The sequence below is a fragment of the Paramormyrops kingsleyae genome, chromosome 24 (genome assembly GCF_048594095.1).
Source record: "Paramormyrops kingsleyae isolate MSU_618 chromosome 24, PKINGS_0.4, whole genome shotgun sequence".
Taxonomy (NCBI): Eukaryota; Metazoa; Chordata; class Actinopteri; order Osteoglossiformes; family Mormyridae; genus Paramormyrops; species Paramormyrops kingsleyae.
In genome coordinates this window covers 19,637,490-19,655,324 of record NC_132820.1, presented here as the reverse complement: position 1 = coordinate 19,655,324, position 17,835 = coordinate 19,637,490, and the positions used below count along the sequence as shown (strand labels likewise).

The window sequence follows — 17,835 nt, the reverse complement described above, 5'->3', positions numbered from 1 at the left end:
TGAAAAAATGAAGTAATATTTTAAGTTGATCCAATGTTTCATTTTTTTCAGTGTAGAGAAAATACCAAAAGCCTTTGCGATTTACAGTTAAATACTGTATACTGTGGTGTATTAAACTGTAAATACAATATTTACAGTTACATATTGTAAATCACAGTGATGCTGTTTCTTTTACAGTAATGTGCAGTATTTCAAAAAAACAGTAGGAAACTGTAAAAAAAATCCTGTAAATTTACATCAATTTGTTACAGTGTGTGTTCTTTTTTAAGGCTTATTGCTGGAAACATGCTCTGATATTGTTTCTTTTTTATGCAGAATTTCTGAGCAAGTAATAGTCAGTGTTATTTAAAAAACAAAAACAACTTTGCAGCAGTATTGTATGTCTTGACCATGCAAATTATCTCACTTAGCCATGTGTTTCTTTTTTTTCAGCACACATATGACAACTTAGAATCTGTCAAAGTCCTTGTAACCACTTTTAAAGAGATTTGTAAAAAAATTCTTCATGTCAGCAGTGCCAAAGATATCATAGGTCAAAGCCAAGCTCATCACGTGGGCTGTGTGCTTGATAGGTTGCTAAAGTATAACACTGATTTCATGGAATATATTGATGTTGACAGTGAGGTAGATGTTAAGGACTTTGATAGATTCCATATCTTCCTGTCAGCCAGAGGGCCACAGATGGAAACCTCTCTTGGGGAGACTAGTCAAAATCAGGTACACTTTGCATTTCTCCAGTTTCCTAAGTCATAAAATGTGTTTTTACAGTTATTAACTATTAGTCAGGGTCAGATTTATTCACCAAGTAGCAACTATAGAATGAAATCAATTTAAATATTATTCAGAATTTCTTTTAGTCATTGAATCATTATCACGGTGATTAAGAAACCACCTTCTGCTGCAGCTTTTTGAGTAAACTCATGCTTCTGTACTCTGTGGAAATTGGCTGTCATGACTTTGAAGATTACTGCAGAGAGGTAAAGTGTCTGGTGTTGCCTTTACACAGTCTACCACTACCACAGAAGAACAAAGTCAACCCCTAAAGTCACTGCTTAAGAGGAAAGCCCCACAGATTCTTAAGGAGTATAAGACTACGGGTACCCTGTCAGTCCCATCGAGGAAGCTTCTTGTGAAGACTTGCATAGGGGATTTGGTGGAGAAGTGTGGTTAGTAAGTATAGCACCTCACTGCACTTTGTTAAAATTTTGCAATGAATGTTTCCCTTTAAAAATGTTGAAGTGCACAAAAGTAAGAAAGGGTACCTTTGTTTTGCCGTATATTTTACAGTAAATTACTGGCAGCACAGACGCCAGTACAGTACTGTAAATTTTACAGTAGGCCACTGTATATTTATTTTTTATTGTAATTTACTGTAATATCTTTAATCACAGTATAGTACAGTATACTTAAACTATTGTAAATTACTGTAAAACTACAGAAACTTCTGTAATTTTTTCCTGTACATTTAATTTACGGTTCATTACTGTATTACCGTAAATGTAATTTACTGTAATATTGCAATACCGTATATGTACAGTATGTGAATTAATGTAATATTAGAGTAACTTGTACTTTTTATTGTAAAAGTTTGCATGCCTTTATGTGCAGTTTATATTTACTGTAGTTTTCTTATTTTGAGGCATATTAATGAAACAATGCATGCATGCCATCTAACCTACAGTATATCTTGTGCCTTCCAGCGTGGTAGACAATGACTGATTTAACTGACTTGTTATACGCTATAATTAAACTTTTGATACACACACAGAAAATACACCGAAACCATGAATATGTTCTGTATAAGTCTTTATTGTAAGTTTTTAGAAATAACATATTTCACTTAGTTTACAAAAATGTTATTTTTGTATAAAGATGTTAATGGAAAATGTTCAACAATTCTTACATTTCCAATGTTTCACCATTACGTAATTTTTAAATCTTTTTAAAAATTCAAAACTAATCGTTGAAATAACTAAGGAATAAACAAATTAACATCAACTTCACAGGAGCAATAGTATGTGAAGAGAACAGAAGCAGGTAGAAAGTCTTAAAAAAAAAAAAAACTCATATTCCATCATTCCAGGTGGTCACGTTCAGCAGAATCCCTACAAACAGTGAAGTACACAAGCAATAAATAAACCCTGCTAACTATCATTACCATTTTACCATTTTAGTTTCACAGGTAAATTTTACATCACTTCCGACTCGCTTCAGATTTCAACAAGTCATTGAAATCTGCTTCGCAAAAAGTTCAGATAGACACAAAACTATAAAACAAACTGTAAACAACTGTGAAAACAAAATCTGATGACACAAAACTTAAATTTAGACAAATATCACACGTTCTTTTTCCTGCGGTCACAGCTAGCTTCACCTAACTAGCAAAACTAGCACACTCGCAAAACACTAAGCACCAATACAAAGTTAACGTAATATTGCTAACAAGAGGACCAACATGTAATAATCATCTAACGATAACTATCAAATAACAATGAAGCTCCACTACCTTAAACCTTAAAATATATAATAACAACTACTCAGTTCTTAAAAATAACTGAGTGCACACCACTTGAACAGACAAAAAAATAAAGAAAGAAAGAAACATAGTATTACTCACCTTAACATCCAATTATTAGTGTTCCTCTGTGTCGGTTTACTGTGTGCCAGCAATGGCGAATTAAAGACAGCTCCCTCGCGCCTGTTTCAGTTCAAACAGCACGGCGCCTTCTAACCGCCAAACTGACCTTATACTTGACAATACTGCATCAAATATAGCTGATAACTATGAAAATATTCGTGTTTTAAAATAAGTAAAACTGAAAACAGTCGAAACATTACATTTGAAATATATTTGCATTAAACATTTTAAACTAAATAAAATAAGTGATGTATAATTCAGCAATATAATACGTACGTATTTTGAAAAATACATGTACTTGTCAATTTTTACAGTATAACTGATTTTACTGTAAGTGTACTCTGAATATCATTTATACCCACAATGCATTGCATAATACTGTAAAATACCGTAAAACAATATTACAGTAGCATACTGTTGAATATTTGCTGTAAATTTACAGCCATTTTTTACAGTGTACTTGATAACTGTATATCTTTTAACCTTTATCTCATTATTTATTAGAGCTTTTTTTCTCAGTTAAAATTGCTCAGCTGTGACCCATATACCTCTGAGGAGAGCTGGGAAGTGTTGTTCACTGACATGTCCTTTCTTCCTCAGGAGCATTATTATGATCCAGTCTGTCACTGTGGATTCCTAGAGACTAAACTGCGCAACCTTAGACGGAATCTCAAACAGCGGCAGAGGCATTATAGGAAGCGAAAAGTGACAGATGACTGCAGTGAAGACAAGAAGCTCAGGTGAGAGGATGGGAATACCAGCAGCACAGATGAGTGGGTCACCCTTATCAAAAGATTGCGGCCCTCAGCTGAGAACCTTTCAGCTATCATGTCAGGCATGGAGGAAACATACACCAGTCGCAGAGCCTGGATTAGCAAGGACTCCCCTACTGTTGCTGAAATATTGAGCGAGTATCCACGGTTTTTGGACGTGCCAAGTCTGGTAAGTTGCTTGGTTCCCTGGTAATGGCTTTTGTACTCCTTCTCTACTCAGTTGTGTTTTGCATACAAAGTATGTAACTGGAGTGGATACATTTGGAGGTATTTTTATGAGCTCCTAGTGAATATTTTGAAAGTTTTATAATTTCAGAGTTGGATCATTATTCACTGGGCTTTTATTAAAATGAGCATCACTTTTCACATTATCCAAAATCTTAGAAGAACAGCAGACAGATAAAATAAGAAATTGGCTGCTGGAAAGTTGAACATCGGCTAAAAAGTCAAATGTTTTTCTCAGGGTCTGATGGGACCCAACTCAGAGCTAAAATGAGGGAATAATGGACTTGTATTCAAATACCACTCCAAGTAAATGGTTATGTTTCACTGCGTACGTAAGCTTGATGTGGAAGTGGGTAACAGAAATGTTTTAGCATTCTTTCTAGGTGATACTGTAAGGTGTGATTTTAGCCATACAACTACCAAGTGGGCAGAATGTACTTTTCATTTCATGCATTTTGTGCTTTATTTTAAACTTTCATACTTTTTTCCCTCTCCTCTATGTAAGCTGGACTTAGAGTTTGGCAAGCTTACTGTCAGGGTCAGCCTCTGCTGTGGTCCTACCGTGTCCCTTCCCCGTTTGACCGCCCGGATCCCTGACACTTACAGGAGGAAAGACGGATCTCTTTTTACGAAAATGGGAAGCCAGTATCTAGGGCTGGGCGATATCAAATCGCGATTAAATCGCGCATGCCCAATAATCACTAGGGCTTCAGATGACAGGCGCAACATTTGGTGGTGCGCCAGCTTTTCTGTGCTATACGGACATTTATTTACGCCCACAATATAAGCAGCTTAGTATGGCTAAATTATTAATGAGGCTTTGTATCAGAGCATGTGAGCGGAGTGGAGCTCACGAGGCTGTTGGCTCCGCCCGCTTCTCCGTTCTAATTCCCACTAAGCCGCTCCGCTCAACACCGCTCCTCACTCCACTAAAATTTCCTCCCGCTCCAGTTATATCGCTTCACGCTCGCTCCAATTTAAAAGAGGGACAAATATTCTGCATGCCTAACAAATGTCACCTTAAACCGAAGCCTTATATCATAAAGAAATATGAGCCACTCAGAAAATATTTATTTTTAAGCAACATATAGGTAACAACGGACAGGTTTGGCAATGGCATTCCACACAAAAATAGGCTTAACAATAAAGGAATCAGTGGGCTTAATAGCCTAAAGAATATACAGGCTAAGCATCCACATTTTAAATTCCTCAATTTTTTTATGTTGATGCTGCTGCTGCGTCTCTACAAAATCAAACTTCACTGACAGCGTTACGTGAAATTAAAAAAATCCTATTAGACCTACTTTGAATGACAAAACGAATTTATTTGATTAGCAATATTTACTTTATAGGCTTTTATACTTTAATTTACTTTATAGACTTGATATGTAGGGGTGGCACGGTTCACAAAACCCACGGTTCGGTTTGTATCACGGTTTTAGGGTCACGGTTTTCGGTTCTGTACGGTTCTTGTTATTTTTTCTTTTAATCTTTAACACTCCAGAAATGTACTTCAGCATATGATATATAGCTTAATTATCCACAATTTAGGATACAGTATTTAAAAAGTTATATCATGTAATCATGCATAAACTGAATTTGACTTGACTTACTGTAAAGCACATTATTAAAATGATTAAACATTATTAATCCCAGAACAGTAATAAAATAAGTCTTGCCTTAACATAAATGCTAAAAGAATAGATCGCTTTAATCGCTATTACAGTTGGGTATGGGCACGCGGTCTTATTTAGAAAACATACAAAAAGAGACGCATATAATGTTTAATCATTCGTTTTGTATTTGTCCGGTCCACGGGGTTAATTTAATTGGGGATCGTTAAAATGATAGATCACCTATCTTGATTAAGCCTGATTCGGTTCGATATATATATATATATAATGTGTGTGTGTGAAAAAAATTGGTATTAATTATATTGAATGTTCTTGAATAATCGATAAAATCAGTTTCTGTGTATGTACAAGACATCAATCTGTAATAGTGCAAAATATGTCCAGTTGATATGTCTAGTATGATCATCTGTCAATAGCCTGTAGGTCTGTGTGGTCAGACACTGTACAATAAACAGAATTTTTAGGAACATGGCAAATGTTCACATTGCAGCATGGAAGCAGGTTCACTGTTACAATGCTGACCGGGGAAGCAGAGGCGAGGAGACCTACAGTAGGATCGGGGGAATGCGGGGTTTAATGAGCAAATAGGAACACAGACCAGCGGTAAAGCAGAATTACAATATAATGACCGGACTGGAGAAAGAAACGGAAACGCGGACTAAATACAATGGAGTAATGACAACAATCAGGAACAGCTGGTAAACACGGGGAATCCACACAGGGTTAGCGAGGGGGCGTGGCACACGGAAAGAACGGACGATCGAGGCATGACACTCACTGGAGTGCTTTGTCACAGATAACTTAATTTTCTTTAACAAAGTGCCTAACCGCACATTAAATAAAGTCACACAACAAAGATGCACAACATTGTTCAGATGTTGTGCTATCGGTTGGCTGAAATTTAAACGTTTTCTTCAGAGACAGGGTGGTAACGAAGAAAACACGAGCTAAACGCAGCAAACGAAAGGCTATCAGAAATTACTTACTTTACCGGAACTACGTCACACCGTTCTGTGCATATAGCCTATTCTTTCGCGCGAAAGGGAAACACACTGACGTCACATACGGGGCACGAGGCTACATTGCGCATGTCATGAACCGTTGAACCGTGCGACGCATGCATGCTCCGAACCGAGACAAGCGAACCGAACGGTTCGGTTTTTTTTCATGAACCGTGCCATCCCTATTGATATGCTACAACCATATAAAACTTGCTCAGGTTTTGCTTGCTTCCGCCTGTTCGCGTACACTGTAAAAAAATCTATTGTAAAATGTCAGTCAAAAGTCTGGCAGGTCCTGAAGACCAATACTGCTGATGTATATTTGCATAGCATGACAGGGTACTGCCTTTATTTAAACTTTTTACCATGATGGTGTTGTATAGTAAATATAGTAAATTAAAGTATAAAAGCCTATAAAGTAAATATTGCTAATCAAATAAATTCGTTTTGTCATTCAAAGTAGGTCTAATAGGATTTTTTTAATTTCACGTAACGCTGTCAGTGAAGTTTGATTTTGTAGAGACGCAGCAGCAGCATCAACATAAAAAAATTGAGGAATTTAAAACGTGGATGCTTAGCCTGTATATTCTTTAGGCTATTAAGCCCACTGATTCCTTTATTGTTAAGCCTATTTTTGTGTGGAATGCCATTGCCAAACCTGTCCGTTGTTGCCTATATGTTGCTTAAAAATAAATATTTTCTGAGTGGCTCATATTTCTTTATGATATAAGGCTTCGGTTTAAGGTGACATTTGTTAGGCATGCAGAATATTTGTCCCTCTTTTAAATTGGAGCGAGCGTGAAGCGATATAACTGGAGCGGGAGGAAATTTTAGTGGAGTGAGGAGCGGTGTTGAGCGGAGCGGCTTAGTGGGAATTAGAACGGAGAAGCGGGCGGAGCCAACAGCCTCGTGAGCTCCACTCCGCTCACATGCTCTGATACAAAGCCTCATTAATAATTTAGCCATACTAAGCTGCTTATATTGTGGGCGTAAATAAATGTCCGTATAGCACAGAAAAGCTGGCGCACCACCAAATGTTGCGCCTGTCATCTGAAGCCCTAGTGATTATTGGGCATGCGCGATTTAATCGCGATTTGATATCGCCCAGCCCTAGATACTGGCTTCCCATTTTCGTAAAAAGAGATCCGTCTTTCCTCCTGTAAGTGTCAGGGATCCGGGCGGTCAAACGGGGAAGGGACACGGTAGGACCACAGCAGAGGCTGACCCTGACAGTAAGCTTGCCAAACTCTAAGTCCAGCTTACATAGAGGAGAGGGAAAAAAGTATGAAAGTTTAAAATAAAGCACAAAATGCATGAAATGAAAAGTACATTCTGCCCACTTGGTAGTTGTATGGCTAAAATCACACCTTACAGTATCACCTAGAAAGAATGCTAAAACATTTCTGTTACCCACTTCCACATCAAGCTTACGTACGCAGTGAAACATAACCATTTACTTGGAGTGGTATTTGAATACAAGTCCATTATTCCCTCATTTTAGCTCTGAGTTGGGTCCCATCAGACCCTGAGAAAAACATTTGACTTTTTAGCCGATGTTCAACTTTCCAGCAGCCAATTTCTTATTTTATCTGTCTGCTGTTCTTCTAAGATTTTGGATAATGTGAAAAGTGATGCTCATTTTAATAAAAGCCCAGTGAATAATGATCCAACTCTGAAATTATAAAACTTTCAAAATATTCACTAGGAGCTCATAAAAATACCTCCAAATGTATCCACTCCAGTTACATACTTTGTATGCAAAACACAACTGAGTAGAGAAGGAGTACAAAAGCCATTACCAGGGAACCAAGCAACTTACCAGACTTGGCACGTCCAAAAACCGTGGATACTCGCTCAATATTTCAGCAACAGTAGGGGAGTCCTTGCTAATCCAGGCTCTGCGACTGGTGTATGTTTCCTCCATGCCTGACATGATAGCTGAAAGGTTCTCAGCTGAGGGCCGCAATCTTTTGATAAGGGTGACCCTGATATTTCCTGCCACTATCTTCGGGCCGGGCTGGGCGGGGCCATGATCAAGCATTTGTGTGTGGTTTTTTTTTTTTTAAATCATTACTTAATTAGCCTAATTGGGTGGAGAGCTATGCCATAATTATAAATGTAGCTCCCTCCCGTAAGACACGAGCACAAGAGTCCTTTGCATTTAACTGAGCCGACGGTTTATTCGAAAGACAGTGGCTTCGTTATTATCACCATCATGGCAGACGTGAGAACTAAATACAGATACGGAAACACAAAATCAAGCACATTTACTTACAATATTAGCTAACAAACATTGAAATTCAAATGAAATATAAACATAAATAACAATAAAGACAGCTTAGAGAATTCATATACAGTTAACACGAACCTCAGTTAGCATTTACATTTACATGGCTAAATACAACAAACTTAACTAAAACTTAATTAACACATACCTCGTTGGCTGCTTACGGAAGGATTTAACCTTTTTCTTAACCCTTTACTTAAAGTTCGATGCCGAGCACACAAACTGGTTCCAGCAGCAAGCGAACTGGATAAGTGAAAACGTGCTTTTCTTCTAAACGTGTCTCAATAATTGCGGACATCAGAACAACAGTTCCGCTATTACCTTAGTTCCGTTACTTTAGTACACGTTGTTATAGGCTTAGCATAATTAAAGGTACAAGAACAACAATAAGAGAACAAATTCAAACTGACAAATTAATGCCAGTTACAATAGATATTATACGAATATTTTAGCAAAGTCGGCCTGAGCAACATGTGTAGGTCTACAAAGTTGCGCAATTTGCAACGCGTCATGCGCAGCAATGCTCTAGCTCCCGCGACAGCGTCTCCTCCACTGGCACACATAACACCGGGCCAGCTGTGCTGTATTGTGTATGTGTACAGTATAGCTTAAGTGCAACATGGAGCTTGAAGACGTACAGAAAAAAATTAAAATGGAGGAATTAACTTTGAGCAAGTTTGGAGGAAAGTCAGAGGTATGGAAACATTTTCAACAAGTAGTGGGCAGTGACAACATATGTGTCGGCTTTGTGAAGTGCATTAAGTGCGGCACGCTGCTAGCTTATGATAGCAAAAAAACGGGGACTTCCACGATGAACAGACACATGAAGCAGGCTTGCCATGGCAGAAAGGATGATAGTCAGCCTTCAATGTCCTCTTTTGTTACTTCTCCAAGCATACCCCTGAGAGCGAGGCAAGCCCTCACTGAGAAATGCATTGAATTTTGCTGCAAGGACATAAGGCCATTTTACGTTTTAAGTGGCCACGGCTTCCAGGCGCTAGCTCAAGAACTTATTAATGTTGGCGGTACATATGGCCGTGTATCGGCCCAGTCAATCCTGCCTCACCATAGCACCGTTTCCAAAGCTTGCCTAGAAAAGGCCGATGAGAGGAGGGAAGTTCTAGCACAGATGCTCAAAGATGCTCTGAAGAATGGAGATGTAGGGATGAGCACTGACATGTGGACGGACGACTACAAAAAGATCAGTTACATCGCAATAACGTGCCATTATATCACTGACGATTATACAAAGGATGCTAAAACAGGAAACAATATCAGACGCGAGATAGTGCGCCTCCTGGTCAACAAATTTGGCCTTGACCCTAGCTCCCTCAGCCGAATAGTGTGGGTAACAGATGAAGGCAGCAACATAATCCAAGCCCTGGAACCATATAGGAGGCTTTCTTGTCTTGATCACCTAATTAATACTGTCCTTCGCCACAGTCTGCATGCCGACGCACTGCCCGACAACGCGCCAGATATAGGAGAGACTTTATCTGCTGCTAAAGGACTCGTGAGGTATCTGAAACATTCTGGCCTGGCTGCGCAATTATCGAAGACAGTGCTACAGATGGGGGAAACACGATTTAGCACAGTTTACCTCACACTCAAGTCAGTGCAGGACATATTCCCAGAAATATGGGAGAAGCTGGAGACCTGCGGTGAGCTTGAGCGCATGCAAAATATTGCACCCGACTTATTGAGCTTTCTGGTCACCTTTTTGGAGCCATTCTATAATGCCCAGAGAGAGTTGGAGGGCGATAAATATACAACCATAAATCTGGTCTGCCTTTGGATTGAGAAACTGAAGAAACATTGCGAACCCTCTCCCACCGACTCTCTGCAGCAAGCCTTTGTGCGCCAGAGACATGCCGAGTTCATATTGCAAAAAATCAAGGTGAACATGCTGCACAAAGTTGCTCTTTTCCTCTGGCCAAAATTCAACAAATTGAGGATGATGTCTCCTGAAGAGATATCTGAAGTACATACCCACGTTCGCACCCTACTCTTGCCTATGGATGAAGATGCTGCTGCGGCTGGCAGTACTGGCTTCACACCACCAGCAGCCAGGCCCAGGACAGACTCCGACTTTGCAGAGTGGGAGAACCAAGACGAGGATAATGAACCAGAGGAGGATGAAGTGGCCATGTACAATTCACAGAGGCATACCATGGATGACGACAGGGACCTACTGAAATGGTGGAAAGTCAACGAATTGATCTACCCAAAACTAGCCAGACTGGCAAGATCCGTCCTTTGCATTCCAGCAAGCAGCAGCAGCAGCGAGCGGGTGTTTAGCGCAGCTGGCCGGACAATAGAGCAGAGGAGGACCGCTCTGAAACCAGCTACTGTGGACGCAATCTTGTTCTTGCATGACAACATGTAGAGCCATGTAAGTAGGCTATAACTTTGTGATTAATATGCTATTATAAAATGGTTACATTATATGTAGGCCTATAGCAGGCAGCATATAACCTTGGCCTAATCAATTCCCCACACTTCATCTACAGGCTCATACACAGGCAGGAGGCTGCCATCAGAACTGACGTGCCGTCAACCTGGAGTGTTTGAATCACCTCAGTTTAATAAGACTTTTTTATTTAGTCTAAATCAGATGTTACTCTGTTAATATTGTATGTTATTTTTTTTTGTTGGAGTGTAATCATTGTAGGCAACCCTGCATCATTAACCCATCCCTATTGTCCCTCGATGTGACTCCGCGTTTTTGCACTAATGCCTACATTTGAAAATATCAAAATAGGCCTATTTGTTGTGTTTTCAAATTATTCGATTTATATTGATTTTGCTATATGCCTATAGACTAGGTCAAGTTCTTTCTTGTTCGTTTTGCATGTTTTAGATCATTGCTAAAAATCTAGTTTTTAGGGTCATGAAACTGTTTTGCACTACGTTTTATAATAGGCTTTAAAATATTTATTTTGTTTAAAAATATTCTAAAACTTATCATATTTATTAAATATGCCATCCAAAGTTAATTACTTGTTCATTTTCTGTGTTTATCATTGTTCACGTTTTTTTTTCATTCGGATCTATTTGCGATCCATTCTGAATAAACAAACAATGCAGTTTACATGCTTCGTCCTTGTTGCATTTTTCATTAAGATAAATCTAAACTAATTTCTGTAGTTCAAACAACTTAGAATTGTAGTTGAGAACGTCTGTTACAACGGCTCACGTATTAAAAAATAGTCGGGTTTAAATCGGGCTCGGGCTCATAATTACAGTTAATGTGTCGGACCGGGTCGGGCTCGGACACCAGGTGCATGGGCTCGGGTAGGATCGGGTTTAATTTTTTGGGCCCGATCTAAGCTCTATGTTGAGCGGAGCGGCTTAGTGGGAATTAGAACGGAGAAGCGGGCGGAGCCAATAGCCTCGTGAGCTCCACTCCGCTCACATGCTCTGATACAAAGCCTCATTAATAATTTAGCCATACTAAGCTGCTTATATTGTGGGCGTAAATAAATGTCCGTATAGCACAGAAAAGCTGGCGCACCACCAAATGTTGCGCCTGTCATCTGAAGCCCTAGTGATTATTGCGCATGCGCGATTTAATCACGATTTGATATCGCCCAGCCCTATCAGTATCATTCCGAAACTCAAATCAGTGGCTGCCCTGGAAACAAGAATGTCTTCTCTGCTGAAGGATTTTGAAGAGAAGACTGAAGGTATATTTCCATAAACACAAACCCCTCCCCCCTCACATTTACTACTAGAAAGTAAGAAAAAAAAGGATGATTAAATTAATAGTTCTCCTTAGTGTCTTTAGATGACAAGTAAGTGGATGTTAAAAGCTCAATAGAAAAACTATACAAAAAAGGTTTATACATTTTTACTTTTTCTTTTTCAAAAAATTGTTAGATGCCACCCTCTGGTAAATGGGTTGTAATATGTCTATGTTTACTGATGGTGGAGAATGAGGTCAATGGAGATGGTTGTAAAGAGAATTTAAGCTATGTGGCCTTGGGCAACCATTTTAGCTGCACATATAAGCCAAATGAGGTGCCTTTAGACTCTGCATTTCTGATTTCAGCCATTCACAAAAGAGACAGTCATTTTTGTTGTACAGCTCATAATTGATTGAATAACACATTTCTGTATTTTGAATAATTTTACATCTTGCTTTTCTTTGTTAGATGAGGCTTGTTACACTGCCTTTGTGGTGTTAACACACCTGCTCCCACCAGTTGGTGCCAGTCGTTGCAGCCTTAAATCAGCTATTACGCACTTGGTTGATTTTGCACTGGTATGTGTTCAGTAAAGTTCACACGGTATTTACCTGAGGAAAGCATTTGTCTAAACCTCACTGATTACTCCTCTAAAAATCTATCGTTGTCTTCCCTGTCTCCAAGCCTGGAACAAGTATTACATCACTTTGCAGTGATCCTGAAGCATCATCCACAACACACCAACCCCAGCTGATATGCATCGGTGATCTAAAGAGTGCAACCAGGCAGTACGTCATTGTTGCTAAGAATGGCAAAGTAACCATTCCTCTGAATGATGGCCTGACGTGTGCTGTGGATAAACTTTTCAAACTGTACTGGGTATGTAACTTGTCCTATCCAGCACCACTTGGCTCCGTCTTCACCTTCTTTGAGTTTGTCTATGACCTGCCGCTGTCTACGCAAAGGAAAACCAAAGTACTGGAGCTGATTGCACAGATTAAAGCATGCAAGTAAAATGTTCACCTGTCCAAAATGTAGAGAGTCTATGTTCACAGAGGTGAGAAACCTCATTTGGCATCTTCGTCAAATACACTGCTTATCAGACGGACAAAACTTGAAAATTATATATGTAGCCAAGATGGCTGCCCAAGGACGTATTATAACTTAAATTCATTTTCAAAGCATCTGCATAGATCTCATTCTACACAATCTTCAATGGATGCTGTCTCAGTTCAGCCTTTTTACCAAGGAGAGACATCAAACAGTTCAGTTGAAACTGATGATCTAGTTCCTGATGTTTTGGAGATGCCCAGTGATGTAGCAGGTGCAGTATCAAACTTAAGAAATTATACTGATCTTGGTGAATGTGCTGCTTCTTTTGTGGCACAGATGTATGCATCATCAAATATTACTTTAACAGATGTTACAAGAAGTGTAAACTGTACAAAGGAGTTGCTTGAGAAAACTGTAGACAGTTTGCAACAGTCAACTGCTTCTTTGTTGAGTAGCTTGGATGTACCACAAGACAATGAGGCTGTTCAAGCATTACTGAAGGAGTTTGAAAGTGCTAAAAACATATTTGAAGATGTAGACACAAAATATAAAACGAACAAATACTTCACTGAGAAATTTTCCCTTGTTAAACCACAGGAAAATTTTCTGGGTCACAGGTCAGATACTGTAAGAAAAAATGGTCAGATGAAACAGGTTTTGGCAGGAGATACATGCCAGTATGTATCAGTCATTGAAACGCTGAAGTTTTTATTCCAACATGAGGACATACAGGACCTCTTTGTTCAGAATAAGAAGAACACAGATGGCAAAATGCATGATTATTGTGATGGCTCTCACTTCTCCTCACACCCATTGTTTAAAATGTACCCTGATGCTCTTCAAATACAACTTTACTTTGATGACCTTGAAACAACAAATCCTTTGGGTTCCAAGACAAAAATACATAAGCTAGGAGCTGTGTATATTACCTTGAAGAATTTGCCACCAGAGTGGAATTCCTCACTTGCAAATATTCACCTGTGTCTTTTGTTCAACTCAATTGACAGGGAGGTATATGGATTTGACAAGATTTTGCAACCACTTCTTGATGACTTAAGATTTCTTGAAAATTCTGGTCTAAATGTGGATTTAAAAGGTTATAGGCATCAACTATATGGTACAGTTTGTGTGTTAACAGCAGATAATTTGGCAATTCATTCACTTTGTGGCTACCTTGAAAATTTCTCTGCAAACAAATTCTGTCAGTTTTGCATGATTGACAAAGCAGATGCACAGTTGATATATGATGAAGATAAAGTTGAGTTGCGCACCAAAGACAGTTATCAGGAACATGTCAGCCTAAACGAACCAAGCAAAACTGGTGTGAAAGAGGACTCCTGTCTGAATAACCTTCAGTATTTTCATGTAACAGAAAACATAAGTGTTGATATCATGCATGATATACTTGAAGGTGTAGCCCCTTTAGAGGTTAAATTAATGCTTCGCCATTTCATTTATGAGGAGAAGCTGATGACTTTGGAACAGCTAAATGAGCGGATTTCCAGTTTTCAATATGGATATGGAGACATTAAAAACAAGCCAAGTGTTATAATGAACTTGAGAACCAGTGAGAGTGCATTAAAACAGACAGCATCTCAAATGTGGTGCCTTTTACTGGTCTTGCCTTTTTTTGTTGGGAGATTGTGTAGACCGAAAAAGTCAACATTGGCATTTATTGATTTTACTGAGGGATATACTGTATGCAGTATCATCTTTGCACCAGTTGTTACAAGGGGGCTTGCAGTATTCCTAAAAGAACTGATAATAGAGCACCATTCTCTTTTCAAGCAGCTGTATGCTACAAATCTTATTCCAAAACATCATTTTATGGTACATTATCCAAGGATGATGGTTTTGTTTGGACCTCTGTCTAAACTTTGGTGCATGCGATTTGAAGCCAAGCACAATCCATTTAAAAGACTAGCACATTCAGTTTGTAACTTCAAAAATGTGTCAAAAGCATTGGCTTTTAAACGTCAGGTTCAACACATGTATTACTATCAACATAGTGGTAATCTAGCTAAGAAAATTGATGTGTCCAATGCCTATCTAGTTAGTGTGGGGTAATTGAAAAAAGCAGATGTCTTGTTGGACAACTTGAGGTTAACCCTTGAACAAGACCTTTCTCTGACTAGTACTAGTTTTGTGTCCCACAGTATTGATGTGTACGGCCAGACGTATAGAACAGGTTCTGTATTAGCATTAAGAAGAGACTTTAGAGAAGAGCCTTTGTTTGGTGAAGTCACTCATATCTTTCCGCAGTCAGTTAATGAGTCTGTCTTCATGTTTGTGAGGATTCTGAAAGTCAAGTTCTTCGATGATCATTTTTATGCCTATGCAGTAGAAAGATCAAACGAATATGAACTGATTACATTGGCTGAAATTTCAGATCTTCGGCCTTTATATACAATGACAAGCTTTGATACTAATAAGCTGTATTTGAACCCAAGGTACAAAATTGTATAACTTGGATGCTATATTCGCCAAAATGTAAATATGTTTTTCTGTTTGCAGGCAACTGCACATTTGTTGAATGCTGACAATTTGTTGAAGATGACAACTGTTACCTTTAAAAAAAACTGCATTCATGTATTGTCTGGACATGATTATTTCATGACATATACATTTAGCAATATAGCCTTGGTTAAAATTGAATTTAATATATTTTAATTTAAAATATTCTGAAAACTGTTGTTTATTCAGATTGTAATAAATGACAATATACCAAGTATAAAATGGAATTCAATAAATGTATACTATATACACTCACCTAAAGGATTATTAGGAACACCTGTTCAATTTCTCATTAATGCAATTATCTAATCAACCAATCACATGGCAGTTGCTTCAATGCATTTAGGGTTGTGGTCCTGGTCAAGACAATCTCCTGAACTCCAAACTGAATGCCAGAATGGGAAAGAAAGGTGATTTAAGCAATTTTGAGCGTGGCATGGTTGTTGGTGCCAGATGGGCCGGTCTGAGTATTTCACAATCTGCTCAGTTACTGGGATTTTCACGCACAACCATTTCTAGGGTTTACAAAGAATGGTGTGCAAAGGGAAAAACATCCAGTATGCGGCAGTCCTGTGGGCGAAAATGCCTTGTTGATGCTAGAGGTCAGAGGAGAATGGGCCGACTCATTCAAGCTGATAGAAGAGCAACTTTGACTGAAATAACCACTCGTTACAACCGAGGTATGCAGCAAAGCATTTGTGAAGCCACAACACGCACAACCTTGAGGCGGATGGGCTACAACAGCAGATGACCCCACCGGGTACCACTCATCTCCACTACAAATAGGAAAAAGAGGCTACAATTTGCACGAGCTCACCAAAATTGGACAGTTGAAGACTGAAAAAATGTTGCCTGCTCTGATGAGTCTGGATTTCTGTTGAGACATTCAAATGGTAGAGTCAGAATTTGGCGTAAACAGAATGAGAACATGGATCCATCATGCCTTGTTACCACTGTGCAGGCTGGTGGTGGTGGTGTAATGGTGTGGGGGATGTTTTCTTGGCACACTTTAGGCCCCTTAGTGCCAATTGGGCATCGTTTAAATGCCACGGCCTACCTGAGCATTGTTTCTGACCATGTCCATCCCTTTATGACCACCATGTACCCATCCTCTGATGGCTACTTCCAACAGGATAATGCACCATGTCACAAAGCTCGAATCATTTCAAATTAGTTTCTTGAACATGACAATGAGTTCACTGTACTAAAATGGCCCCCACAGTCACCAGATCTCAACCCAATAGAGCATCTTTGGGATGTGGTGGAACGGGAGCTTCGTGCCCTGGATGTGCATCCCACAAATCTCCATCAACTGCAAGATGCGATCCTATCAATATGGGCCAACATTTCTAAAGAATGCTTTCAGCACCTTGAATCAATGCCACGTAGAATTAAGGCAGTTCTGAAGGTGAAAGGGGGTCAATCACCGTATTAGTATGGTGTTCCTAATAATCCTTTAGGTGAGTGTATATAGTATACATTTATTGAATTCCATTTTATACTTGGTATATTATTATTTATTACAATCTGAATAAATAACAGTTTTCAGAATATTTTAAATTAAAATATATTAAATTCAATTTTAACCAAGGCTATATTGCTAAATATATATGTCAAAACAATTTCTATTTGACAGAATCAAACAAAATTAATATCTGGCTAACTTTCTAACTCTCTAGATTATTAAAATGTAAAAAAACAAAAATAACAAAAAATAGTGCAATTATCATATATACTGTATGTTCTGAAATAATCATGTCCAGACAATACATGAATGCAGTTTTTTTAAAGGTAACAGTTGTCATCTTCAACAAATTGTCAGCATTCAACAAATGTGCAGTTGCATGCAAACAGAAAAACATATTTACATTTTGGCGAATATAGCATCCAAGTTATACAATTTTGTACCTTGGGTTCAAATACAGTTTATTAGTATCAAAGCTTGTCATTGTATATAAAGGCCGAAAATCAGAAATTTCAGCCAATGTAATCAGTTCATATTCGTTTGATCTTTCTATAAGCAC

The 17,835-nt window shown here is 38.6% G+C and overlaps 1 long non-coding RNA gene across 1 annotated transcript; it reads left to right on the top strand.

Moving 5' to 3' along the window:
* Positions 1-12,120: 12,120 nt before the first annotated feature.
* On the top strand, positions 12,121-13,263 carry LOC140582210 (uncharacterized). Its single transcript, XR_011985156.1, has 3 exons — positions 12,121-12,244; positions 12,713-12,822; positions 12,929-13,263. It is a non-coding gene; the product is annotated as an uncharacterized lncRNA (long non-coding RNA).
* The last annotated feature ends 4,572 nt before the right edge of the window (positions 13,264-17,835 follow it).